The sequence below is a fragment of the Otolemur garnettii genome, unplaced genomic scaffold (genome assembly GCF_000181295.1).
Source record: "Otolemur garnettii isolate 467f Iridium unplaced genomic scaffold, OtoGar3 scaffold00066, whole genome shotgun sequence".
Classification (NCBI taxonomy): domain Eukaryota; kingdom Metazoa; phylum Chordata; class Mammalia; order Primates; family Galagidae; genus Otolemur; species Otolemur garnettii.
The window spans coordinates 8,100,051-8,111,722 of NW_003852461.1; the positions used below are offsets into that span (position 1 = coordinate 8,100,051).

Below are 11,672 nucleotides of genomic sequence, written 5' to 3' on the forward strand. Positions count from 1 at the left end.
GTTCCTTTGGGGATGGTCCTTTCTTTGATATAAATGCTGTCGTAGCAGTGCCTGGGTTTCCTGTTTTAACTCTCCTGAAACACTGAGTGCCTGCCGTATGCAGGGCACTGTTCAGCACACACGGGTGATACAAGGGTGTGGTGGGTGCAGTCCTGTAGGGCCTGCAAGCAACAGGCAGGAGTGTGCCTGATGATGACACTAAGTGCTCTGCGAGGACAGCAGACCAAGTGCTGACAGTGCTTTGATTCTGACTGTAGGGACATGGATGGGAAGTTAGGTTTCAGCCAGCAGAGAAGAAGGGCAGTGAAGGTCGGGGCACCAGCATGTCCCATCAGTACACAGCACCACCGCAGGCACAGTGCGGCCTGAACGCTTATCACCAGCTTAGAAAGTAGCCAGGTGTGGTGTGACCTCTCTGCAAGGTCAAGTGACGGAGTGGAAGGCGGGCATAGCGTCCACAAGTGTGATGTTTGTGTTGTAGAGATTGCTTGCGGTGTAAGTCAGGGATACTATCAGTTTACCCCTGGCTGTGGCTGCACTGTCACTAGCTTGTCTTAATCCAGTCCTATCATTCAGCCAGTCAGAATGTTGGAGAAAAGGCTTGAATTAAGAACCTGGAAAACTGGCTTCCCTTCCTGGCTCAGCCCTTACTTCGGCATGACTTTGGGTAAGTGACTTGGTTTACTTTTCTGTAATCCAGACATGATAATACTAATGAGTTTAAACGAGAAAAAGCACAAAAGGTGTTCAGCACAGTTCTCAGCACATAGCTAATGCACAAGAAGGGAAAGTACTTAAAAATATTTTGACATCTCATTGTCCATCTCAAATGAACTAGATTTTATTTTAGTTATTGATAATTTACAACACAAGCTCCTCTGTTCAAAGTGATTGCATTAATTTGCAAATAAGATTCTATTTTATTTTCTTCCCATTAAAAGTTACCCTAAAAGAGGCTCACGTGTATTTGTAGAACAGGTATTTTGAAATTTTCAAAGCTTCGAACCTCATGAAACTGTATTTTCATGTGTATCTAGAATAACTGTAGGGCGGAGCTCTGTGCCACAGCTCACGCCTTGTCCGTGAGTGTCCAGGGAGTTCTAGATGCTGAAGACGACGGTCTTCTCCAGTGACGCTCCGAGTGCTGTTTACCTTCTCTCACAGGTGCCCGTCCTTATCAGAAGGTCCCAGGCCCCTCAAGTCACCGTTAGTGTTTGCTGCCGTTTCACCTCTTGCATCTTTTCATTGATTAGAATTTTACTTTCCGTTCCTATCTTTTGAATGCTTCTCTGAACATTGAAGACTCAGTGTTTGAAGTTTCCATTTGGGTCTGTCTTGAGCTATCAGGAAGGGAGTTGTAACTCACATTCCCCAAATGGGGCCACTACCTCTTTAATTTTTCTTTTTATTTAATCTCTATGTCTGTAGAAAAAAGCTTTCACTTCAAGCACAGTCTTGATGAAAAACATTTTTGATAAAGGGAAATCTTAATGGGGAAAACTGTAGATAACGAATTTGAGGAAAATGTCTGGCAGCGCGGGCTCTTGTGAAATCTCCTACAGTCCACATGGAAAATTACCTGGTCTGTTTCCTCAAGATAGACTTGTTTGTACAGCGACTCAGAGTTTAAATGGCAGAACAGTGGGTGCACACGCTGTACTGAGAAGCTGTGTTTGTCTCACAATGCTGTGTTTTTAACCTCCAGGTTTGGAACACAGGCTGGGTAGCTGGTTAATGTCCTAGCTCGGTGCTCCCTGGATTACTAGTGAATGGCTGGGTGGTATTTAATACCCAGGAAGAAAGGAGCAAGCAGGCTATTGCTCATCTCTTAGGTGTTTAGAAAATGAGATACTAAGTTTTCAGATATCCGAGGGTTCTTGAGTCTATCTTTAGTTTGTAGCGTTTCGATAAAGGCCCCTGGAGCTTACAAAAAACCTTAGATCTGTGGGCTGGACTCGTCCTCTTAATAGGCAGATGAACTAAGGGTGACTTTAGAAAAAATGTTTTTCTTATTTATTTCTGTAGTTATTTTTCCATATTTCCACAGTTATTATCATGCGTATCAGTAAAATACAGTTAACCTCTAATGATCATATTTGATATGCTGTGGGCAATAGCAATGATGCTAACAATTATATTGTACTCAGGACTAAGTTTTACAAAACTCCTCCCTATAAGTTACCCCCCAGGCACCCCGGGCTTCTGAGTGTAATTGCACGATCTTCTTCACCAGAGTATGAATGATGACCAGGTTGAATTCTTAACAACTGACACCTGTCTGAAATGTTTAAGAACAAGGCCATTTAGAAATTAGAGACCAAGAACTCTAAATACTCATCTGTATTGTAATAAAAATATAACTTTAGTATAATACTATTGTAGAAAAGGAATATTATAGAAAGTACCATAAAACATGGCTATTTCTATATATTCATAGATAGCCCATAGAGATTTATTTAAAATAATTCTCTCCAATAAATAGTACAACCAATTTTATTTCTGTTTCATGTAACAATTCTTTCTCATGGAGACACTAGAATCGTAATCTTTCTAATTACCAAGCTTACATACAACACTGTTCACGCACATAGATACACGCAGGTGTACTAGGAATATGTGTATATGCATAAACCTCCCTGTGATAAACATTGGCTTTCAAAAACATGTACAGTAAAATGGAAAAGATAAATAAGTAAAAAAATCAGGATTGAGAAATCTATAAATTAAAGGTAAAAACAAAAAAAAGTTAAAGATTGTGCCATATGGTTCTGCATAGTTAATAACACTGGGATATAAGCTCAGTTCTGAATTTCCTGGCTGCCAGTGGAAAAGAAGAAACATACTTGATTAATTATGTGGTTCTCATTACCCATGAGAAAATACGTACCAGTTCTTCAGGGGAAGCAGGCTGTGCCCAGTGCTGAGTTGTGAGGGAGAGTTCTCATGCAGAGCTTCAGCCGGAGAGCGCTGCGGGGATGGCAGCAGTCAGGGCCACTGGGGGCACCTGAGTAGACCCAGCCAAGCAGTGGTTTCCACCCTGCCTGCCCAGCACACTGCTGTGCTGTGAGAGGGTCTTAGGAGCGCTGCAGAAGGTTTTAAAGATCATTAATGAAATTATTTTCAAAGAAGTTCAAAGCACAGTAAGTATATTCTTTTTTTGATCAACATAACGTTAAGTGTGCCACAAAAGTTTAACTATGGGTTCAAGTGTGCCATGAGGAGACAAAGGTCGAAAGCCACTGCCGTCGAGGACAGGGTGAGATGGCTTCTTTAGAGCCCACTGCTAGAAGCTGAGACTCTAATACAGGTGTGTAATTCAATGAAAATAATTCCGAGTGACCCCAGTCCATCAAGAAATTTATAAAATCTATAGATGTAGGTAGGTTTCACATCTTCCAATGATTTTAAGTGTTCTTACAGCCAATTTTTTTATTAAAGCTGAACCACGAATAGTTCACACTGATGCATTTTAAGGACTGTCCTTTACAGAGTGAAGGAGAGCCGGCCTCACAGGGTAGAAACCAAAGCTCTTTGGGAAGATTCTTGCCTGGGTTCAGGGAAAGCAGGAACAATAGTAACCCTTGTGGGTATTTTTAAAGGTACTTTAAAAACATTACTCTTTAGGTATCTTTCTCTGATAAATTTCTTGAAGATTTCTTTAGCAGTGGATAATGACTAGTTTTATTTGAAGAGAAATGAAGTTTGCAGTGTAGAACCTTTTGAGAGAGTAACATGTGGATTTTATTCACCTCCAAGTGGAAATGATGGACATCAGATTTTTGTTGGAAAGTGGTGTCTCCCAGTTTCTCCTGGTGGAAAGAACTCTGGGCTCTTCCAGGGCAATGGCAGGGTAGATTCTGTCTGAGTCGGGTCTTCTACATAAGCAAACCATGTCATCACTGGTGGTGCTGGTTGGCCACACTTCGCCACTGCTGCTCGGGTCTCCTTTCCTGGAGTCTCATCCGTAGCCCTCCTCTGAGAAAGAACTCTTCACGTTACCGTGTTACTTGGACATGCTGCTCTTGCCGAGGACCAGTGGGGCCATTTACACAAGGGAGAAAATGGTAGGTATGAAAAAAGATGTGTGTTTTGACAGCTGCCATTTCCCCGTGAAGTGAGCAGTTTCTCTCTGACCTTGTTTCTTGGTGGAGAGCTGTGGTCCTGTACCCACCTCTTTCTAGATGCTCAGAGTAGGCGCTCTAGAAAAGCCTTTGCTCCTGGTAGAAACTGTGTAGGATAAAGTAATGTGAAGCAGTTGTCAAGCTCTTCATCATGAGGTTATCCTGTTAAGCATAACAGTATGAAAGAGGGTTTTGTTCTCCAAATATCTAACCATAGCCACAAGTTACTTTTTAAATGTACAACCTCAGATTTATTTCATCAGAGAGAACTGGGCAGCCCCAGGACAGCGACTAAGTGGGATGTGCAGCGGTGATGAGTCAAAGCTTAGTTTCTAAGAATCCTGTTTTTTGTGGAAATCCCCCTTAGACTAATGACAGAAGAGAAAACATGTGCTGTGTGTTGAGTAGATCACTCCCCAACAGGATGTTTTATTTTTGTGTGTTTAGTCTTCATCCATAGTAACAATCATAATGAATGCATCAAAAATAAAGCATACCAACCTTGTGACCTCTCTTGTAATCAGCACAAATTAGTTTGGGGGCAAGAAAATCCAGCTGCATATTAGTTTTATTAGATGTTCCCAAACATTTTATTGCAATATTTTGGGAAAAATTACTTACAAACGAACCTAAGTTTTCAGTGCGTTTCCTATTTAATACGTGTCTTTTTTTAAGGATAATTAAATAGCATGTTTATAATCCCTTTGTTCTTAATTCATTACAAGGCTGCATTTTGGGAAAACAGTTTCAACATAGGAAGATGATTATTGCCTTTCTTATCAACCTGTTCTTAGAATGGGGAATGTATCTTTATCAATGCCCCCTCAAGAAATGTTCTCCAGACTCTAAAAATGCTTTTAGAAGTTCAAATCTTTACTCTTCATTTGGTTCTAATGACATTGACATGAGTTTTTTTTCTATTCTAGTCATTTTTCTATGACTAAAAAATGGTCTGTATTCTGTGTCTATTTTTAAATTTTAATTCGCTTTTTAATTGATGAGGAAATTGAGGCTCAGCGAGATTAAAAACCTTACTCAGGTCAGATGGCTTCTAAATGGCAAAATGTAACCGTCCCTTCTGTCAACATCCAGCAAATATTTAATGAGCATCTACTTTGTGCCAGACAAGTCACACAGGATATATCAGTGAATAAAACACCTAACATTTCAGGCGGTGCCTGTGGCTCAAAGGAGCAGGGCGCGGGCCCCATATGCCGGAGGTGGCGGGTTCAAACCCAGACCCGGCCAAAAACTGCAAAAAAACAAAACAAAACACCTAACATTTCTGCCTTTCAACGAGTTTACATTCTGATTGGTGGAGACGGAGAACTAAAACATAAATCAGAAAAACACAGAGGATGTGAGATCACAAAAAGTCTGTGGAAAAATTTACAGAAAGAACAGGAGTAGTTGTGGTTTTAAAGAAGATGGCCGCAGACGCATAGAGAAGCCGACATTTGCACCAAGAGCTGGGAAGGGTGAGGGAGCGACACGCAGGTGTCTGGGCAAGGCCAGGGTGGACAGAACGAAGCTGGCGAGGGGGAGGAGAACCGCACAGGTGAAGGGCGCGGGCTGCGGCGGGCAGTGCATGCAGGACCGTGGTTCTCACGGGTCAGCAGCATCAGAAGGACCTGGAAGACTTGTTAAAACTCAAGTGGCTACTCAGCCCACCTTGAGTTCTCACTCAGGTCCCAGGTGGTGCTAATGCCACCGCACAGGGGTCACACTCTGAGATCCGAGGAGGCTGTTGGAAGGCTTTGGTTTTTCCTCCCTATAATATGGATGGCATTTCGGGATTTGAGTGTGGGAGAAAGAGGATGCTGTTCAGAGTACAGCACAGGAGTCAGGGGCACAAGAAGGGACCCTAACTTGGGCTCTGCCACAGTCATCCAGACCAGGGGTCATGGTGACATCATTGAGCCATGTTATCTCTACTCTGAGTTTATTTGAAGTTGTGCTCCAGGGCGAAAGCATACTGAGCATTAGTTCACCTAAAGTTCCTTTGGTGAAAACGTTAGCTGAGGAAGCGTATGAATTCCTTTTCAAAGAGCTGCTTGTCTGCGGGTTTGGGAAAAGGATGAAGAACATGGGGGGTTTCAAGGTGACTTTTCTAACGTGGCTGTCAAGGGTCTGCCACGGAACACGGGACTCTGGGGTGGCAGCGAGGGGTCAAGGGGGCTGCTGAGATGGTCACTTGAAAAGAAACCCCAGTTGCCCTTCAAATTCCTGCCGTTTTGATCTGATCCTTGGTAGGATTGAAGAGGTCAAAGTTCCCAAGAGATTTTGTTGGTAACATGGACTCCCTGAGACACCCTGAGCTGTGAGGAGTGATTCAGGGAGAAACAGAACCATAATGGGGCACCACCCTTTCCTCCTTTCTGATGACAAAGCATGAGGGAAGCCGTGAAGGGAAAGAACTTGGAGTCACAGATTCCACCTTAATAACTGCAGCCTCGCCCAAGCCTCTCCATCTCCTGTGAAAACGGGAATAGTAGGAGTGCTTGTCTCCCCACAAGGGTCAAGGGAGGGAATTGATCGGGTGTTAGTTGTGACTGTCATTATCACAATGAAATTTAGGTAGATTTCTACTAGACTTTTCAAGTCTGACACTTGTCCCTTACCAAAATTCCCATTGCACACAAAAATAGCATGTTGTAAAGTAGCTTAGGGCTGAAGAGTGGACAGACTGTGAGTGTCAGGATGCACGCTGGGCATGGGGCCATGAGGAGCACTCAGCCTTTGAAGGATCAGAGACAACAAAGGTTGCAAATGGAGCCATGGCAGCCACAGGAAGGACAGATGTCAAACAGGAGAGGGTGGGGACGAGAACGCATGGCAAGAGGTGGAAAGAACCACAAGTTCCTGGAACCTGTTAGCAGGGCACAAGGTAACCATGGGACAGCTCAGTGCTATACCCCAGTGGACATCAGGCCAGATGGACCTCACAGAGCCTCCAGTAAATTCAAGTTGGCCATTGGCTAGACTTGCAGAAGTCTCTGTTTTTGAGGGAGAGGAGAAACCAAGTATCAGAGAAGTTGCAAGTGAGACTTCGGGAACTCTACATAGCTGTGGTCTGTGAAATGTGGACTTAGGAAATTCAACAGCCCTGCAGACCTGTTAGGCAGATAAGCTGAGAGCCCAAAGTGTTTTTGAAGGCCCCAGGTAAACATTTGGGGACCAGGAACCCTTCTGTACTCCTCCTGTGGGATGGAAACAGGAAGAAAAACCATCCTGTCTTTAGGTCCTGCTCTCTTTTTTTTTTTTTTTTTTTTTTTGAGACAGAGCCTCAAGCTGTCCCCCTGGGCAGAGTGCCGTGGCATTACAGCTCACAGCAACCTCCAACTCCTGGGCTCAAGCGAGTCTCCTGCCTCCGCCTCCCAAGTAGCTGGGACCACAGGCGCCCGCAACAACGCCCGGCCATTTCCTGGTTGCAGCTGCCATTGTTGTTTGGCGGGTCCGGGCTGGGGACTTGAACCCGCCACCTTAGCTGTACGTGGCTGGCGCCTTAGCCGGTTGAGCTACAGGCGCCGAGCCAGGTCCTGCTCTCTTATTTAATTTTTAGATGTTTAATATTAGACCCATTTAACAGATGAAGACTCTGAGGCTCAGTTAGCAGAAGAGTATGGGTATAATTCAGACCTAGAGCCCAGCTCCAAAGGATCATCTTCCCATTAGCAGAAGACTGTGTCTTCTGATCATCTTTAGGGACTTGTGCTCAATCTTTCTGCTTCTCTCACTTGTCTGGCTCTCTGCCTGCCAACCTTCTAGCCGTTTCACCTGTCACTGCCAAACCCTGGGTTTTGTTTTGGGATAGGAATAGTAGGATTTGGTGAAGAATTTTTTTTCCCCTCAGCTATTGTTTCTGTAATACTTTCTCTCGCTCACCTATTTCTCCTTTACCAGTTACCATCATTCATAACTAGGTACTTGTAAAATAAGGTTGACCTCTTGAGCCCCTGGCTTGTGAAGGTTGTTCACCACTCAACCTCACGAAGATGGTGCCCACGTGTTGGCTTTGGAGTCCTGGAGAGGTTATTCTGTAGGATCAGCAAGTCCGTACATACCTAGGCATTGTCTGTCCTGTCCTATCAGAGCACAGAAAGCTCTTAGGCTAGAAGAAGAGTCATCTTATGCCAAAGTTTAGGACCTACTCTGCTCTAATAAGTCCTTTGGAAGACTGTCCCTTTCTAATTCACCTTGCCTTTCTTGGTGACCTTGAAGTCAGTACTGTCTATATAGGAAAAAGTCAGAAAGTACTAGGTTGATGAGTAAAGAATGATTACCCATTTTAGATTAAAGCAGTGTTTTTAGGAAAAAAAAAAAATTCTCTGATAGGGTGGCATGAGCCTGGAAGGATTTATTCTACAATAATTACATCTGCTGTAGTCAGAATGTTTGTGTCTTCTTAAAATTCACATGTTGAAATCCTAACCACATGGTAATGGTGTTAGGAAGTGGGGCCTTTTGGAAGGTGACTAGGTCATGAGAGTGGAGCCCTCTTGAATGGGATTAGTGCCCTTATTAAAGAGACCACAGAGAGCTAGCAGGCCCCTTTTGCCTCGTGAGGACATGGATAGAAGGTACCCCTATAAAGAAGAGGGTCTTCTCTCATCCTGAGTCTGTAGTACCTCATCTTGGATTCCCTAGCCTCCTGTTGTTTATAAGCTACCCAGTTGGCAGTGTTTTGTTACAGCAGCCTTAACAGACTGAGGCAATATTATAACCCAGCACTAGAAAACGTGATTTTGTTTTTCAAACCATAATGAGAATCAATCATCTGGGTAAGTTTGTTCAGTGATGAAGTGAATCAGCTGGCAGCACGTAAAGAATCATCGCCAGTCTCCAAGCTAGTCTCCAAGCGTGATTGTGTTTCCTTTCGTGTTTTTTGTTTGTTTTTGAGACAGTCTTACTCTGTCCCGCTCTGGGTTGAGTGCAGTAGCATCATCATAGCTCAGTGCAACCTCTCAACTCCTGGGCTCAAGAAATCCTCTTGCCTTAGCCTCCTGAGTAGCTGGGCTTACTATCCCCCCATCACGCCTGTCTAATTCTTCTATTTTTAATAGAGACAGGTTCTCATTCTTGCTCAGGCTGGTCTCGAACTCCTGGCTTCAAGCAGTCCTCCCGCCTCAGCCTCCCAGAGTGCTAGGATTTTAGGCCACTGTGCCTGGCCCCTTTTTGTGTTTTTATTAAGTTGCTCTGAAGTAACACCATTGGGAGTACTTCCCTAACACAATGGGGTTGGCAACTGAGTCACCTGTTTGTGAGAGCTAAACTTTTATGAACCTTTAGCAGATCCATTTGCTGGCATCTTTTAAAGACTGCACACTTTGCAGAGAATTTTGTGATGGTAACTGATGCAGCTGAAGCAAAGCTGGGAGCTGTCCTTTGTCAGGAGTTAGGAAATATAGGCCATCTTGTCTTCCCTATAAATGTAAGTTGTTGTTGTTGTTGTTATTATGTCGACAGTGAAGTGCTCCCTGGAGAACTGAGATGCAGTGCTACACACAAAACGTGCCTCACTGTGAAAGTGGGCCATACAAGTTGGATGATATTATCTTGTGGTAATGAATTTACCTTTATGACAGATCATTATCCCCTTCTATAGCTGAACCGGATGAAGGACAAGTCCAGCAGAATAACCTGGTGGTTCTTGGGATTTATTGGCTTTAAATTTTTAAGCTTTAAATTTTTAATGCAGTAGCAGCCAGGTTATCTCTGTGTGAATGTTGCAGAGGGGGCAGAGATGAAGGGAGTCCCATTTTCTTCCTGGTAATGGTAGAAAGCAGGTGGTAGTGACACTCTCTTAACAAAAAATGAATATAGTTTCTCATATGCTTTGCCATTGTAGTGCTTAGGTCAAAGGATTAAATGAGTGGAAAAAATCCATAGGACATCGTCATCATTGATAATAAAAAATTACTTGAGGTCTCACTGAGTGTTACGCTATGGGGAAGAATAAAGATTTATTTTTTAAATGGCTGATAGGAGACTCCCCCCCCACTCAGTGTACCTAATCCAAGTTCATAGTTTAAAAGCCACATGTAGAATAGAACTGCTCTGTGTTAGTGAACTGCTGGGGGCCTGGGGATGTAGTTTTGCTTAAAGGCAAACTATGGTATGGTGAGGAAGATGGCCCCATGGGGGAAGATGGGCCTGGCAGCATCTGGGTTGCATCCTGGCTTTGTCCCTGACTAACAGTGTGACCTCAAGCAAATCATTTAATCTTTTTTCATTTTCTCAGTGAGGAAACAACAAAATCAGTACGTGACTCTCAGATACTTGTATAGCTTTATTTTCATTTCCACGGTAATCTTCAATAGATGGTCATCCGGTATCCCTCCCATTATTATTGTTGTTGTTACTGTCCTGACTCAGGGCCCTGGTGGTGATTCTGTAACCCAAGTAGGACCCATACTGAAACATTTGGACTGATGGAAAATTAATGCTCATGCAAAGCTCCTCAAACCCAGCACTCCTACAGGAGCCATTACTCAGTACCCTACCCTTCAGAGCAACATTCTCAATGCATTTTCCATTTGCATAATCTCCAGAACACAAGGAGGCCAAGTGCTCACCACGTCTGGGAACACTCTGTAGAGTTCTCCCATCTTCCTCTTTTCCATACAAAGCTTTCATCTGAGCTCTCCTGCTGTCTATCATGCTAATTTTATTATGGAGCCCAGCACTGCTGAACAGGCTTTATAGAGGGCCTTTGTCAGGGTTGAACATGATGAGAACATGAGTCCACGCTGCCTGCGTGTCAGTCCTGTGGACCTTAGTCCACATTGCCTTCCTGTGAACCTCGGTCCATGCTGCCTGCATGTCAGTCCTGTGAACTTCATTTCACACTGCCCACGTGTTACTCCTGTGAACCTTGGTCCATGCTCCCCGTATGTCAGTCCTGTGAACCTTGGTCCACGCTGCCCACCTGTCAGTCCTGTGAACCTCAGTCCATGCTGCCCACATGTCCGTCCTGTGAACCTCAGTTCACGCTGCCCGTGTGTCACTCCTGTGGACCTCAGTCCACATTGCCTGCATCTCAGTCCTGTGAACCTCGGTCCACATTGCTCCGTGTCATTCCTATGAACCTCGGTCCACGATGCCCACATGTTACTCCTGTGGACCTCAGTCCACATTGCCCGCATCTCAGTCCTGTGAACCTCGGTCCACATTGCTCCGTGTCATTCCTGTGAACCTTGGTCCACGATGCCCACATGTTACTCCTGTGAACCTCGGTCCATGCTGCCCGCGTGTTACTCCTGTGAACCTCCATCGATGCTGCCTGCGTGTTACTCCTGTGAATCTCCATCCACACTGCCCCCGTGTTACTCCTGTGAACCTCGGTCCACGCTGCCCGCTCCTGTGAACCTTGGTCCACGCTGCCTGCATGTTACTCCTGTGAACCTCAGTCCACGCTGCCCCCGTGTTACTCCTGTGAACCTCGGTCCACGCTGCCTGCGTGTTACTCCTGTGGACCTCGGTCCACGCTGTCCCCGTGTTACTCCTGTGAACCTCGGTCCACGCTGCCTGCATGTTACTCCTGTGAACCTC

General features: G+C 44.6%; 1 protein-coding gene and 1 long non-coding RNA gene across 2 annotated transcripts in view; one reads left to right on the forward strand and one right to left on the reverse strand.

The window, feature by feature from the left end:
* The window catches only part of NFIA (nuclear factor I A), a 381,754-nt gene that overhangs the window by 212,654 nt on the left and 157,428 nt on the right, over window positions 1-11,672 (forward strand). The gene's annotated exons all lie outside the window — the stretch shown is intronic.
* LOC105887312 overlaps window positions 11,354-11,672 on the reverse strand; it is a 1,737-nt gene continuing 1,418 nt past the window's right edge. Inside the window, exons 2-3 of the long non-coding RNA XR_001161436.1 lie at window positions 11,490-11,669; window positions 11,354-11,388 (exon numbers count right to left, since the gene is read on the reverse strand). This is a non-coding gene — a long non-coding RNA (uncharacterized LOC105887312). The remainder of the gene's footprint in view (window positions 11,389-11,489; window positions 11,670-11,672) is intronic.